We start from the raw sequence: 17122 nt of genomic DNA on the forward strand, positions 1-17122 counted from the left end.
GAGAAATCTGCAGCTCGAAAAGAATAGCAGCAAAGAAGCAGCACCCACTGGTGCACCTCGTGGTGCAGCTCGCACTGATTTTGCAGTGCGGAACAAGCTCCCGGCACTAGAAATCAGTGCGAACAGCATGATGTGCCAATTTCTGTCTGCTCACGGAACTCCATGGAATCTCGCAGAGTTTTCATGTAATTCAGCGGAATTCCGCAGGGATAATCTCTACGATTCCCACCCACCCCTACTATATATGGCAACCGGTTTATTTTTTGCACACTTTGGGTACCATGGACACATACACATGACTTTTGCCCTGAAGAAGTTCTGTGTTGTTAAAGGAAGACAATACCTTGGCTGTTATATGTGCTTATGATATCTGATGAAGAATAAAGGGGAATTTTAATTGGCTGCAAGAATGTTTGTCTTTTCTTTGTACTTCAGAGAGTGCTCTCCTCCAATTGTATTCATTAATTATTAAAAAGCACAGTGATGTCATAGCGTGCTGAGACGTCCATAAAACAAGCACTAACCAAACACCACCTGAACGAATGTTGGCAAAAAGAAATTACTGTTTTAGTAGGAAAAGTACTCACCCTAAAAAAAATCTCCTCGATGAAAATGGAAGATGGACTTAAGCCTTGAGTGGGAGATACTGAAATAGAACCCAAGAAAGGTCCCAATGCTGGACAGAGACAATGCACCAGAAGGAACCAAAACCCTATGAACAAGTAAACGTCTATGGTAACAAGCATTTGCAATGCAATAGGTCTCGCATTTACGTGAGTTTAAGCTATTGGCATTGTAAATGAAAAAGCCTTTTATTTATTTTTTAAAAACCAAAACATAAATAAAAGGCATTGTCATTTTTAATGCCAATAGCTCAAACTTGCTTACATGCGAAACCTATTGCATTGCAAATGCTTGTATGTTGTATTTGCGGCGCTGTAAACTCTTTCTGGGCCTGTAAGCTTTCTGTTCGGCTTTGTTCCATGATGAGCAAAGATTTTTCAAGAAGAACAAGCATGCCCCTTCCCTCCAGTTAAGTGTGTGGTACTTCCCTTTCTTCCTCAGTCGCTCATTGATCCTTCCTACCATTGTCCTGAAGATGGGCAGATTTCGACGTTTCCCTGCTTCACTCTGTCCTCTTGGAGCGCAGGCATGCAGCGGCAGACGGCGGCATCAGCATTCTGACTGGCTGATCTAATGTCAATAAATGCAACATACTTAGCTGAATTCGGGAAACATTACTTACGAAGGCGAGTTAACTAGGAGCACTGAAACCACGCAGTTCCAAGCATGCATTCAATAAACTCGATTTACCAAGATGCATTGAATAAACTCATCTTATTGGCGTAGAATCGATTAATGTAATTGAATTGCCTGTGAAGCATGTACTGTCGTGCTGGACATGTTCTAGTATCTCAGCAAACACTGGGGGGCAGATTTACAAGGAACTGACGCATCTGCATAGATGCGTCAGTTTCTTTGCGCCAGTGCCAAATGTCCTTATGCCAGCATGGATGCAATACATGTGCAACATGGCACAAGGATTAACAGATGCGATAGAAATTCTGACACATCTGTTGGCCCAAAAGTGACGCATCGCTGGAGTTGCTCATGAAAGTGACGCAACCCCAGCAATGCGCCACAACAGGTAGGTCAGTGCCATACAAAAAGCCATGCGTCATTCTTTATGCCTGGTCTGAGCAGGCGTAGGGATTTTGACGCAGTGAAGGCGTAGAGTGACGCAGTGAAATGTAGAGTTCACTGCGTCAGTTCTACATGGCTTTTTGCCTGGGAACGCCCACCCTGCATACATTATACCTGGAGCAGGTAAAATGTGACGCAGGGCTTTACAATGTGACGCATCTCCCTAGATGCGTCGTGTTGTAAATTGGCAGTATTGTTTGCGCCGCCGTTGCGTCAAAAAAAGTGACGCAATGGCGGCGCAAAGAGGCGCTAGGAGCTTGTAAATCTGCCCCAGAGTTTGCCAGCCACTCCCTCGATGGCTGGACAGACCCACGCCTCCCACCCATCCACCACACTCATCACGAGTGACGTGAACCTGCAAACAAACGGCCCGGAGTACACATGCTCGTGGCCAGTTAACAGTATAACTACTGCCCCCGTGTCATCCTTTTAGTAGCATGTGGGCCCAGGTCCCACAACACTACAAAGCGGTAACAGGAAGCAGACACGTGCACCAACCCAGCGGGTAAGTGATCGCAGCCTGCAGAATCCACCCGTCGCCGGAAACCATAACATGAATGTCCCCTACACTACAAGTGCCATTGACTTTAATGCATTTGTAATGCTGCAGACGGGACGTCAGACACGTGTGTGATGGAGCATTCCATGTGGCAAGCTCTAAACAAGGCCATAGCTGTTTAGCGCTGTAAACGGAAACGGCTCTCACCAAACTCTGTGGCGCTAATTTTAATCACCCTTAAAGAATATAAACCGGAGGTGACGCAGCCACAATACAAAGCTGTCAGCAGCCTCTGCTCAGCCCCCTGCTCTAGCTCCCCCGGCCCTGTCCTATCCTATACCTGGCTGCACGTCTCGCCGAGGCTTCCCAGAAGCCGCACGATAATAACGTCAGTCCGGATAGTTACCCAGCTGTGGTATTTATTGCGCATCCGGTAAAGTCGCATCATGACAGCTTCGTACTTAAAACAAGTGCAATAAAGCGTGGGCCGCGGATTAGTGCCCGGAGGCCTGTCGAGACAATCCTTCAGGGCGCTGAGGGAGAGTCATGGCCCGCTTGCTTAACACGTCATGGCTATTTTTAGAGTGTAATGTTTCTGGCGCGCTGAAGGCTGGCTGTGATAAACGAGGCGCTCGCGAGGACGCTCTTGGGTACCGGATTCCGAGGAGTTGGCTCAGATGGAGAGAACTTTTTGAGATTTCTGCGCTCATAAAGGGCGCATCCCGTAAGTTTACTTGAAATATGTGCATAGTTACCGCTAGGTGCAGGAGGTCACACAGTGAGATGTCCGAAGACGCCTCTAGCATCAAACCTATGCCAGTAATCACGTCATCTGTCCCCCTCCAATGCCTCGTATGCCTTTACCGCCTCAAATTACTTGTCTGTCATTACCACTTCTGTCGTTACCTCCGTAAAATCACTTCTTTACGTTTACCACATCTGCCTTTACCTCCTTAAAATCACTTGTCTGCATTACCACATCTCACTTTACCATTAAAATCACTTGTCTGCATTACCGCCTCAAAATCACTTGTCTGCCAATTACCACGTCTGCCTTTCACACATCAAAATCACCATGTCTACCATTACCACGTCTGCCTTTATCGCCTCAAAATCACCATGTCTACCATTACCATGTCTGCCTTTACTGCCTCAAAGTCACCATGTCTACAATTACCACGTCTGCCTTTACCACCTCAAAAACATCATGTCTACCATTACCATGTCTGCATTACCGCCTCAAAATCACTTGTCTGCCAATTACCACGTCTGCCTTTACCACCTCAAAATCACCATGTCTACCATTACCATGTCTGCCTTTACCGCCTCAAAATCACCATGTCTACAATTACCACGTCTGCCTATACCGCCTCAAAATCCTGTGTCTTTTATTACCACATCTGCCTCTACCTCCATAAAATCACTTCTTTACCATTACTACATCTGCTTTTGACGCCTCAAAATCACTTGTCTACGATTACCACGTCTGCCTTTACCGCTGTAAAATCACTATCCCTTACAATCACCTTGTCTGCCATTACTTCGCCTGCCTTTACCACATCAACTTCACCTTACCTACCCCCAGCTAATTTACCCTTACCCTCTTAAAATCACCTCACCTACCCCACCTCATTTACCCTTACCCTCTACTAATCACCTCACCGATGCCCATCTCATTTACCCTTACACACTCAAAATCACCTCATCTGCCACTACCTCATTTACCCTTACCCTCTCAAAATCACCTCACCTATCCCCAGCTCCTTTACCCTTACACACTCAAAATCACCTCACCTACCCACCTCATTTACCCTTATCCTCTAAAAATCACCTCACCTACCCCAACCTCATTTACCCTTATCCTCTAAAAATCACCTCACCTACCCTAACCTCATTTACCCTTACCCTCTCAAAATCATTTCAACCACCCTCTCATTTTTCCTTACCCTCTCAAAATTACCTCACCTACCCCCACCTAATTTACCCCTACCCTCTGAAAATCACCTGACCTACCCCCAGCTAATTACCCTTACCCTCTCAAAATCACCTCACCTACCCCCAGCTCATTTACACTTACCCTCTCAAAATCACTTCACCAACCCCAGATCATTTACCCTCACCGTCTCACAATCATATCACCTACCCCCTTTCACTTACCTTTTAAAAATCACCTCATTTGTCAGTAGCTCACCTGCCTTTACCACACGAAAACCAACTTGTCTACCACTAGTTTGTCTGCCTTTCCTTGTGTACTACTACTTTTTCTACCACCAGTTTGTCTACGTTCCCTTGTCTACCGTTAGCTTGACTGCCTTTCCTTGTCAACCACTAGTTTGTCTGCCTTTGACTTGCCAATACCAACTTGTCTACCACTAGTTTGCCTGCCTTTTCTTGTCCACCACTAGTTTACCTGCCTTTCCTTGGCTACTACTAGTTTGTCTGCCTTTCCTTGTTTACCACTAGTTTGTCTGTCATTCCTTGTCCACTACTAGTTTGTTTGCCTTTCCTTGGCTAGTACTAGTTTGGCTGCCTTTCCTTGTTCACCACTAGTTTGTCTGTCTTTCCTTGTCCACTACTAGGTTACCTGCCTTTCCTTGGCTACTACTAGTTTGTCTGCCTTTCCTTGTCTACCGCCAGGTTGCCTGCCTTTCCTTGTCTACCACTAGTTTGTCTGCCTTTCCTTGTCTCCTACCAGTTTGTCTCCCTTTCCTTTTCTACCGCTAGTTTGTCTGCCCTTCCTAGTCTCCTACTAGTTTGTCTGTCTTTCCTCATCTACCATTAGTTTGTCTGCCTTTCCTAGTCTCCTACTAGTTTGTCTGCCTTTCCTTGTCTACCACTAGTTTGTCTGCCTTTCTTTGTCTACTTTCAGTTTGCCTGCCTTTCCTTGTCTCCTACTAGTTTGTCTGCCTTTCCTTGTCTACTACCAGTTTGTCTGCCTTTCCTTGTCTACCACTAGTTTGTCTGCCTTTCCTTGTCTCCTACCAGTTTGTCTCCCTTTCCTTTTCTACCGCTAGTTTGTCTGCCCTTCCTAGTCTCCTACTAGTTTGTCTGTCTTTCCTCATCTACCATTAGTTTGTCTGCCTTTCCTAGTCTCCTACTAGTTTGTCTGCCTTTCCTTGTCTACCACTAGTTTGTCTGCCTTTCTTTGTCTACTTTCAGTTTGCCTGCCTTTCCTTGTCTCCTACTAGTTTGTCTGCCTTTCCTTGTCTACTACCAGTTTGTCTGCCTTTCCTTGTCTACCACTAGTTTGTCTGCCTTGCCTTGTGTACCACTAGTTTGTCTGCCTTTCCTAGTCTCCTACTAGTTTGTCTTCCTTTCCTTTTCTACCGCTAGTTTGTCTGCCTTTCTTTGGCTACAACTAGTTTGTCTCCCTTTAGTTTGTCTGTCTTTCCCAGTCTCCTACTCGTTTTGCTTCCTTTCTTTGTCTACTACTAGTTTGCTTGCCTTTCCTTGTCTACCACTAGTTTGTCTGCCTTGCCTTGTGTACCACTAGTTTGTTTGCCTTTCCTTGTCTACTACTAGTTTGTCTGCCTTTCCTTGTCTACCACTATTTTGTCTGTCTTTCTTTGTCTACTACCAGTTTGTCTGCCTTTCCTTGTCAACCACTAGTTGGTCTGCCTTTCCTTGTCTACCACTAGTTTGTCTGCCTTGCCTTGTGTACCACTAGTTTGTTTGCCTTTCCTTGTCTACTACTAGTTTGTCTGCCTTTCCTTGTCTACCACTAGTTTGTCTGCCTTTTCTAGTCTCCTACTAGTTTAGCTGCCTTTCCTTGTCTCGTACTAGTTTGTCTGCTTTCCTTGTCTACTGCTAGTTTGTCTGCCATTCCTTGTCTACCACTAGTTTGTTTACCTTTCCTAGTCTCCTACTAGTTTGTCTGCCTTTGCTAGTCTCCTACTAGTTTGTCTGCCTTTCCTAGTCTCCTACGAGTTTGTTTGCCTTTCCTTGTCTACCACTAGTTTGTTTGCCTTTCCTAGTCTCCTACGAGTTTGTCTTCCTTTCCTTGTCTACCACTAGTTTGTCTGCCTTTCTTTGTCTATTTTCAGTTTGCCTGCCTTTCCTTGTCTCCTACTAGTTTGTCTGCCTTTCCTTGTCAACTACTAGTTTGTCTGCCTTTCCTAGTCAAGTCAAGTCAAATAGTCTTTATTCGGATAAAAATATCCATAAAAGTACAATTCATCAACACCAAAGAATTATAAAATACAGCGTAAAACAATGGTAAACACAAGATCATTTCCAAAATTCTAATTACAGATATGGGCAAAAAAGTGCGGGAGGAGCAAATAAAATGCGGGTATATTCAATGTGGGTAACATGTATACATCAACAATTATGTCATTTTGAGCAAGCAGCAGTCGGAAACATGAGCTGCAGATATTGATGCTAGTTATCACCTCAAATTAGGATAAATCAAACTTATCCAAACATATAGTCAAAGTCGTGGAGAAATGTGCAGACAGACAATTAAATAAAAACAGTTTCAGTAGGTGCGCCAAGCATATAATAACCTAACGATGGCCATAAATAAACAAGGACAACTGAAGGACAACTGAAGGATACAGTCTATGTAGTAACCATCGTGTTCCGTGAGCGTATCGCAGACTGCAGAAATGAGCTTGCTCTGATAATCATCTCATCACTTCCTAGCCGTAATATTTCAGTATATGCCAGTTTATGGTCAGTGATAGCTTGTGACCTGAAATAAGGGATAAAATACTGTCTTGTGTATCTAATGTAAAAATTGCAAAAAAGCAAAAAATGTAAAGTTGTTTGTTTTAAACCATTTCCACAAGGGCAGGGCAAATATTCAAGATTTTTATTGAAACCAAGTGGAAAGCAGAGTGAATATTTCATGCTCCCATCCCTAAGGTGAAAGAGAATGCTCCTGTTCCATCTACCAATATTCCTTTTCAGATATTCCTGTGGAGAGACTTTGTTATAGCCCGGGCAGGACGAGATGGAAATATATCTACTTATTGATGGTTTGGGAAACTCTGAGCGTTCTCTATCCCTTCGGAATGAGTCATATAGTAGCTCTCTCACTGTCTTAATATTCATGCTCTCTGCATTATGGTGATGGTGGAAAATGTGTTCCAAATCTACACTAGATAAAATTTCTTTTACAGCATTCAACCATGGTATAGACCCGCCCCTATCGCACTTAAGGCAATCACTAATTATTTTCTGTGTTAAGATTGCTGCCGGGTTTTGCCAAATCTTCAACCAGAATAGAGCTGGCCGAGATTTGATGAAATCCTCAACATAGTGCAGGTTTAACTCTTTGTGGCAGATGTAGGTGGGTGATGATATTTGTGCCCCCAAAACCTTCCTGCAAATCTATTTTCTTCAGTTTGGATGCCGCTGCTTTTGGTGTGCCCCCACACTTCGGCACCATAGGTTGCGGTTGGTAAGCATTGAGATTTATAAATTTGTATTAGGGGCAACATAACCTCAGCCCTCTTTGGCTGTTGTAGGCTAATGATGGAATTAACTGCCTTGGCAAGTCTGTTTCTGCCATGTGCTGCATGTGCCGACCAAGAGCCCGTTTCTGAGAAAATCAGACCCAGATACGGGAAAGTGCTTGTGCTTTTTAAGATGTTATCACCTGAAGCTATGTGATTAATGCGGTATTTATTAGGCCCGCAAGACATGATATATGACTTCTTAAAGTTGGTACACAAATCCAAACCAGCCATAAAAGAGACAAAACCCGTAATTAAAGTGCGTAGTGCTTTGGGTGTGCGGCCCATCAAAACCGCATCGTCAGCGTATAAAAGTACTGGGAGTAAATTGCCATTGACATTCGGCACATCACATGAAAGATTAGACAGGGATTTGTTTAATTCATTTATATACAGAATAAAAAGTAGAGGGGCCAAGACACAGCCTTGTCTGACCCCTCTACCAATTAAAATATCCCCGGAGACCTCTCCCTCATTATTTATCCTGACACGTGCTTTTAGGTCTCTGTGCAAGTGTGCCAGAAAATGAACTAGTGTCTCATCTAATCCATAGTTTAAAAGAATCTCCCAGAGTTTCGAGCGATTTACGAAATCAAACGCTGACGATAAATCCATAAAACCAAGTACAGGGGAACTTTTTTAGCGACGGTATACTTGCCTAAAATGAGGTTTAAATTCAAACATTGTTCGACTGTTCCCACGTTGCTTCTAAATCCCAGCTGGCAGGGATGGAGAATATAATTTTCCTCTGCCCAAAGCCTGATTCTATTAAAAATCACCCTGCCCAAGATCTTCAATGTATTGTCTATTAGAGATATGGGGCGGTAACAACTGGGATTTAATCTGTCGTCCTTTTTAAAAATGGGTACAATGACACTACTTGACCAGGTATCAGGGATTTTGGTATTAGACAAATTGTTGAAAACATTACACAGCAAAGGAGACCAAAAATCTGGTTCAGATTTAATCAAGTCAATTGATAGTCCATCAGGACCAGGGGCTTTATTCCCTGCGCTTTGATTAATGGCATCTTCCACTTCAGAGATGGAAATAGCAACCTTGATGTCTGTACAAAAGGGGTCTGTGGTTGTTACTGGGGCTGTGTATATTTTAGCAAAATGCTCCTTCCATGACTTAGTTGGTATATTACAGTTGATGGGGGTTAAGTTGGATCCCATGGACCTCAGAGCTTTTACTTCGCCCCAGAACCCAGTCACATCTTTGAGTGCTGCAGTACGTGCGAGTGAATCCCACCTCTCCTTTAAAATCTCATCTGTGCGTGATTTTATGGCTTTTTTATAGCTTTTTCTCAAGGCCTTAACCAGTGTCATGTTCCGGGGTTTTTCGGCAAGTGCCTTGCGAAGGTCCCGGTTGGCCCGTGAGCAAGCCCCATCAAACCATCTATTGCTCTTATTGTGTTGCCTAATGGGTTTGGAAATTTCCTGCTTGATGGCGAGACATAGCCCAACAAAAGCCTCAACAATCTCTGTGTCCTGGCAATCACTGGACAGACATGTTTCCACAGTTTTAGGGTGAGATTTTATAATTCGTTCAAGTAGGATTTTATTGTTAATGCCTTTCCAAATTACTCTACATTTGTTGGTGGATGCGACCAAATCCCTTGCCCCAATTTCTTTCCTTTTAGTGAATTTATTAACAAATTTGATCGTTGTCAGAATGGGGTTATGGTCACTATAACAAGTTGATAGGACCTCAGCCTTGACAAGACAATTCTCAAGGGCCGATGATATAAAAACATAATCAATGGTGGAAGAGCAGCCACGACCTGTATAGGTGGGCAACTGATCAGTATCGGGAGATCCACCAGCTTTTACCATGACATCGGTTAGGTCCCTGGAGGATAAGTAGTTAAACAGTTCTTCCCCTCTTTTACACAGAATTATCGGGTGGGATGAGGCTGTGGTATTCTGCATTCTATTATACAAATGTGCGTTGAAGTCTCCCCCTAAGCAGATGCCATCCAATTTCCCATACTTATTGCCCACTAGCATATCATCAATAAAATCAAATAAAATGATAAAATTCTTGTTGGGGAGTGATTTAAAATCATTATTATAAAAATTTATAAAACATAACGTAATCCCGTTTGAATATATTGTGGCCTGGAGATGACTATCGTTTGTCCGTAAGGGTTTAGTACTGCATCCTGCAGTAATCTTTATCCATGTGGATAAGCCCCCGCTAGGTCGACCAACTTCAGGACTAGGGGCGGTGCTATTGAGACAAACAAAACCCTCAAGTAACAAGCTGCTGGTGCACCAGGTCTCCTGAAACATTAGAACATCAAAATTGCTGACCATTTTAATCCACTCTGCTATGTTCATTTTTGATTTAAGGCCAGCGATGTTCCAACTTAATATTTTTAAATGTTGGGCAGAGGACATGTGAACACAATTGGAAGTACTTGAGGTAATACACTCTACCAGGCTAGCTGTTTGGGGGTTCTCGGTGGGACTAGGAATGGACATAACCTGATTAACTATTGATACCTCCCGAAGCAGTGTTGCAGTATTTGAGAGTTTGCACGAGAGTCAGTCCTGTCCCTCCAAATCGGTCAGAACATCGAACCGATTATGTACGGGATAAGTTGGTAAAATAAGGTGATGATTACTTTGAGGTGGTCTGTAGAAGAAGCCCAGTGGTAAGGCAGTTATGGCCGTTGCAATATTAGGATGGATAGTGTTACATTTTAAAATCTTTTTTACCAGGGGGGGATACCTGAAGTTTATGACTATACAGTCGCCCACGATGTTTTTTGTCAGGGGACCAACCCATCCCACCCGTCTCACCATCAGGATTGCATTAGCATACTCCAAGTCCACCCCCTTGAACTTACATAGCCAATCGATACACTTATTCTTGAGTTGGTCCCAAGACTCACTTTGATTCTCTTTTAGAGGTGGTACTCCGGCTAAGATTAAAGCATAAGGACATGCCTCTGGCGGTAGATTAAGTACCGAGGTGGCATATTTTAAAGGCCGGGTAGGAGTGATTGACTCGTGATTAGTAAGTGTAGTTAGGTTAGGTGGTACTATCTCGGGGGCGGCTGCTATTGGGTGTGGGGGGAGACGGGGAGGATTGGTAATCACAGGCATTGATGGCAAGGGTGGTGTGCTAACCAAATTGCTTAGTGTAGGATTGCTGGGCAAGCGCGCCCTACTGCCATCACATTTAGCACATATATTATCTACTGCAGTTAGAGTGCGTTTGCCACTTCCTTCTTGAGTCACCCTGTTGGTAGCCTCCATGTCTTTCAGTAACCGTTCCCCCCTGCATTGATCGATAATGAAAGTTCCTTTCCTTTTTGCGTCTTCCTTCTTAACTAGGCTCTCCAGTCTATCCAGACGTTTAAAAATAAGATTAAATTGTTTATCCATTAGACTTTTCAATTGTTTAAAAGTGGAATCCACGATAGTATCAATTAAGTTTTCAGTTGGCCGGCCCGGCATGCCATGTGCAAATATTGGCTCAGTTTGTGTTTGTATACACGAGGAATTAGTATCTACGGTAATGGTCGTTGAGACATCAGTGCTATTGGATGGGCCCTGTAAGTGTGTGCTTACATTAGCCAGTCCCGCATTTGCTGTAGATTTCCCACGTGTCCACAAGCTCAGGGGGGTAGGTTGGGTTTTATTATTGCGCGGGGGTTGTTTCCTTTTGGCAATAGGTGCTTTTGTATTGCCACTCTTCCTTTTTCCCCCAGTGGTTTTGGACGCTGGGGCTGGTTTAGCAGTAATGGGGGCAGCTTCCATTTCCTGCTGTGAGTCAACTATTTCAATAATGGGGGTAGCAAGCTGATTAGCCTCTGTTACTCCAGGTAAAATTTTATGATGTGTAGGGTTTGTGATTATTATGTTGGGTGTTAGCGGCACAGGAGTCAAAGAGTCAGTATTATCTGCACCACGGGACGTGGGTAAGTCGACAGAGGGGTTTGCGGATACTTTCCCCATGAGGAGTAAATGCACACACTAACCTTTATTACAGTGGAGGAAAATGCTTGTCCGGACTGCGAATCAAAGGGGGTGGCCCAGCCCTGCCACTGTCTGCCCCTGACGGCCACTGACGGCCCCCCCTCTGCCCGGGCTCAGCCCGGCGACGCCCGCGCGCGTCCCGCGACGCGGGGGGAGCGTCTGTTGATGTAGCGCCTCCGGGCGCGCTTTCCGCCGGATGTGGGCGGGTCGCAGAGTGGACGCTGGGGGCTGTAGTCCTCCTCGAAGGCGGCCTCGATCGAGCTGGAGGCGGCGTGGCGGACTGTCAGCGACAGTGCAGGGAGGTGAGAGGTGCTCTACCCCTGAACCCACGAGCCAGGTATGAGCTGCTGCGTGGAGCTGTGTGGCTCTGAGGGCTGTGATTCCTAGTCTCCTACTAGTTTAGCTGCCTTTCCTTGTCTCGTACTAGTTTGTCTGCTTTCCTTGTCTACTGCTAGTTTGTCTGCCATTCCTTGTCTATCACTAGTTTGTTTACCTTTCCTAGTCTCCTACTAGTTTGTCTGCCTTTGCTAGTCTCCTACTAGTTTGTCTGCCTTTCCTAGTCTCCTACGAGTTTGTTTGCCTTTCCTTGTTTACCACTAGTTTGTCCGCCTTTCCTTGTCTACCACTAGTTTGTTTGCCTTTCCTAGTCTCCTACGAGTTTGTCTTCCTTTCCTTGTCTACCACTAGTTTGTCTTCCTTTCCTTTTCTCCTACTAGTTTTTCTGCCTTTCCTAGTCTCCCACTAGTTTGTCTGCCTTTCCTTGTCTATCACTAGTGTGTCTCCCTTTCCTAGTCTCCTACTGGTTTGTCTGCCTTTCCTTGTCTAGCACTAGTTTGTCTGTCTTTGACTCTTCAAATCACTTCCACTGACACTACCTTGTCTGCTTTTACCCTCTCAAAACCACCTCATCTATCACTCCTCCCTCATATGCCTTTACCTCTACTAAATTACCTTATCTGCCACTAACTCCTCTGCCTTTATTCAATTAAAATTACATCATCCATATCTACTTTGACTGCCTTTATCCTGTCAAAATCGTCTCTTCTTCCACTACCTCATCTGTCAGTCAGTCCATACATTTGCAAAGTAAAGCGCACCAGAATCGCTTTCTTTGCGGTATACCAGAAAACATATTGTCAGGACGAGTTATTGATTGAAAAGTAATGTTTCCAGGGCCTTTCTAAAGCCAGATAGTGAGGATGACTACAGGCCACGTATTTTAAGACTTTTCTACAGCGACGGAGAAAGATGTTATCTCTGCAGCCAGCTGTGCAATGTATCTGGCTCTGAGCAGGAGGTGGTTGGATCTCAGATTCCTGCAGGGACTGTGCCAATTAAATGTTTCAGACATGAAATCGGGCAATTGAGAAGGGACTTCACCAAGGAATATAGTCAAAGCATTGATCATGACTGAATGCGCTGGAAGCCATCGAAGACTTCGTCCTACTCGTGTCCCTTGATGGAAGACACGCTGCTGCTGTCTGAACCAGCTGGAGATGGACGGGTGTGTCTCCGCGGCAGGAGGGAGTAAGGCCTTGCAACAGTCAATTCTTGATTGAATAATGGCATTACCTACTGGTACCTTGGGTCCCCAAACCAAGAATAGAGCCCATGTGGCTCCTTAGATTGCAAACAGACTTTGAAGGAACAGGGCGAGGTCCCATTCAGGCGGGCCAATGGAGACTGGCCACGTGGATAGGGGAGCTGAGCAGGAGCTCCGTCTTATTGGGGGTCAGTTTTAAGCAGTTTGTGGACATCGCTCGTGGTGCATTGAAACACTTTCAGCCAAGAGGGGGCAGATTACAAGTACATTTGCTGATTGGGTGACACTCCAACAAAATGTTGGGCTACAACAAAAATTGTTCCTATTTTATGCAGCAGTTTTCTCAGTGAGAGCATATAGATATTAAAATGAAGACGGGCAGATTAGAACCCGGGAGGACACTGAGCCTTGTGACCTTAGAAACGGAGGAGAAAGATGGTATAGACACAGTTTGTTAACTATAGGATAGACGCGGTTACACCCACGCCATAGATAGGCCACTAATGCCTATCTCTCGCACTCTAGTTAGCCAGAGAAGTTCAGAAGCACTAGGGTTCCTGGATGTTTGGCATCCATCAGCCTCCTAAGGTAGTCCAGGACAGAGACTACTTATTTGGGGCCCTCTCCTAGATGAAAACCTGCTGGTTCACTCTTGAGTAAGAGCTTTGTGTTCCGCTTACTCCTGCAATAGGGAGAACACTATTCTTTCTAGTAACTTAGACCAGTGGGTCTTAATGTATATTTTATATTGTGCTTTCTGTACTTTTATGATCTTAATAATTTTAAGTATCGAATAAAGTGATTTGACTGACTGACTAGTGGGTCTTAACCTGTGGTTTGTGGCCCTCTGGTGGTCCCAGAGGGTTTGCGACTGCTTAGAAAAGATAGAATATTAGCAGATTAATGAAGCATATATGAAGAAAGAAGCAAAATGTAATGTGAAGGAATTTGAAAATAGAGGCTGAAAATTAAGTTGATGTCCTCGTATTGATACATCAGAGCAGTGCGAGCACATCAAATATAGAAGAATGTAGAATATAGTATGCGTGATTGGCGGCCTTCATTGAATTTAGAAAAGCACCACAATTCCCATTAAAATTAAACCTTCATTTGTTTATTTGTGTTTGTGAAGTAAATCAAATATTTCCTTATTTGGGATTTGTTTGATGATTTCTTGCTTCTGCATTTGTGTGAATTGATTTGAGATTCAAATCCTCAAAGTTGCTTCGGCCAGACTCCCTCGCTTCCAGTTATGTCTCAGTGGCGGTGAGTCACTGGATTTTGATAATGATTCCACGGGGGTCCACAGATTCCAGTGGTGATTACGTGCGGACAAACAAAAGTCAAAGGGTTAAGAACCACTGACTTAGACTAAAAGAGGAAAAGGGAAATAAACCAAAAATTGTCGGTGCCCAAAGGAGCCGATGAACTTTTTCAGCAGTGGTCCGATGACAGATACTTCCCCAAATGAAGGTATTGAATAGGCCTGGGCCAAAATTCAGTTCCGCTCACGGAAATTGCGATAATTTGGCATTTTTGCGTTCCGCGGAAAGCGCGAAAATGTCAAGATTTCCGCAATCCGCATTTTGCCGGTAATTTTTTTCTTGCTCGCGCGATCGCCTTACCTGAATCCCCGCGTTCGCCGACAAGTTTTCCCGATCCGGTCGCGTTCTCCACGAGATGTTGGATTGTTGGTAGCCATTTGCGCTGTCTCGCGACAGTTCGCTCCCGCATTGATGTCATTTGTCACGCGATCACATCATTTGTCGCGCGATCATGTCTTTCTTCTCGCGATCATGCACCACGAGAGTATGAGAAGATTGAGATCTCGAACACGTCGTTCTCCACCACGAGCGAGAGCGTGAGGACGCGGGCACATCATATCGAACGCGAGCGGGCGGGACAAGTGAAAACAAGATGGCCGCGCCCGTGAGCAACCGCATGGGTAAGTTGGCGAGCCGCGATACCGCAAAAAATACCGCGAACAGGCGGGAAAAATACTTCCGCATCTTTGCGATATTTCCGGCGTGTTTGCTGAGATTTTCAACATTTTCGCCATAGTTTGCGAAAGTGAATTTCGCAAATTCCGCCCACCCCTAGTATTGAACCCATGGTAAGAGCAGGATTAGATGGCCCAAATTTCGAGCAGGAAATATATACATGGGAGAGCTGAATGAACGTTTCTGCTGGAACAAAACAATATGGTCTGATCTGGAAATATGCATGCATCATGGCATGAGTTTCTCTGATGTACTTGAGGATAACTTAGTCAACGAAGTCTATGGGGAAGAGGGAACATCAAAGCTGCAGGTGACTGGTTTTTGAAGTTCTTTGACAGCTTATAAAAGTTCTTTAGGTAGATTTTGGGCAGCCACTATACTATCGTCAAGATAGTGGTTTTTTTTGCACATTTACTTTTCCTGCAATGTTTCTTGTAAGAAAATTAGATTTCAGCTGAGGTTAGTGAGATTTTTGCCAGAGTCTTTTAGCTCGTCAAAGTTCTAACTTGCTTTTGGTGATCGCCTCAGTGAAACAATGGGATTACTTTCCTACAAATTGATTCATTTATTATTTTTAGGTCTCGCCTAGTAAGCGCATGCACTGTCTCATTCGTGACATGCTGTATGTAGTATACAGGTTTTAAGCACCGCACATCTTTTTAATTGGTCCCTTTGACTGTTCTTCACAAATGGCTGTTTTTCTTTGGTTAATTTTCTTAGTTGTCCCTCCTTTTCTACTGTTGTAACTGCCCCTGTTACATGTGCTCTTACTCTTCATGTTATTTATTACACTTTGTGAGCACTCTTTTTTGCTTGCATCAGGTCTCGCTCAGCCAATGGCTTTCCGTGTTTCCTTTCTTCAGCGCACGCTGCTTCATGGCTGCCACTTCATTTTATCAGCCCACCATACAAGCTGAACCCCATGCTTCAAAGTTGGCCGCTCTCATGGTTTCCTGTTTGTCTCTTGCCCGTCGCTGCTCACAGTTCCATTAATCACTTAATCTCCCCAGTGCCATCCTCACACGCCCACCCACCTGTCGCAGCTTGTCTATTTTTACTACTCCGCTACCGCTTCATGTTATGAGCCCGCCCCCAACCTCCAACCACAAACACAGTGTTTCCCTTAATCAGGTGGCAACGCTTATTCCCTCCTTCACCAGCAGCATTCGCTGCTCTGCCTGACCTACTCCCTCTGCTCCCGGTGGTCTCCCTGCTCCATCATGGCTCCAAGAAGTCAGGCTCCCTTGTTGGAGCACAAGCAATGTCGCTGTGATGCCAGCCCCCCACCTGGAGCTTATAAATACCCCAGGGACCACCAACGCTCTGGGTATTATGTAAAATTAAAGGGGGGTTCTTTTGGACTGCTCCCGGGTACCACCCCTTCCCCGGGTCTCATTCAATTGATAAATAGGTGTGGTATCATGGATCCTCCCCGTTCCCTGAGAGCCACCACCTCCTCAGGACTTTTACATTTGTAATGTGGGGTCCTAAGGCGTCCCTCCGGGGACCACCACCTCACCTGGACCAATTTCAACACGAAAGAAGGGGGCGTGGCCCCCTCCTGGAGCCATAGATGACCTTGGGGACTACCCCCCCAGGCCTGACTCCTGCTATGTCCCGGGGTGCCCATCCCCAGGGCATAGCTGTTTGCTGTAGCTTGGCTGGAGCTTTACCTCTCCCATAAAGCCATATCAAATGCTCTGCTTCCCGCAAGTGAGAGCATTGAAAATGCTCTCACTTGCTGGAAGCGAAGAAGAATTGCTTTCAGACACACGGAGCTGCCTTTTCAGCAGTTCCCTGTGTGTGGAAGGAATGCTGGCTCCCACAGGAGGTGGCGAGCCGGCAGGGACCACAGGCGCATTCAGGCTCCCCCATGGTGCCAGTGGACAGTGGAGACTGGGTGCCCTGAAAGCACCCAAAACAAC

Source organism: Triturus cristatus, chromosome 11 (assembly GCF_964204655.1).
Source record: "Triturus cristatus chromosome 11, aTriCri1.1, whole genome shotgun sequence".
Classification (NCBI taxonomy): Eukaryota; Metazoa; Chordata; class Amphibia; order Caudata; family Salamandridae; genus Triturus; species Triturus cristatus.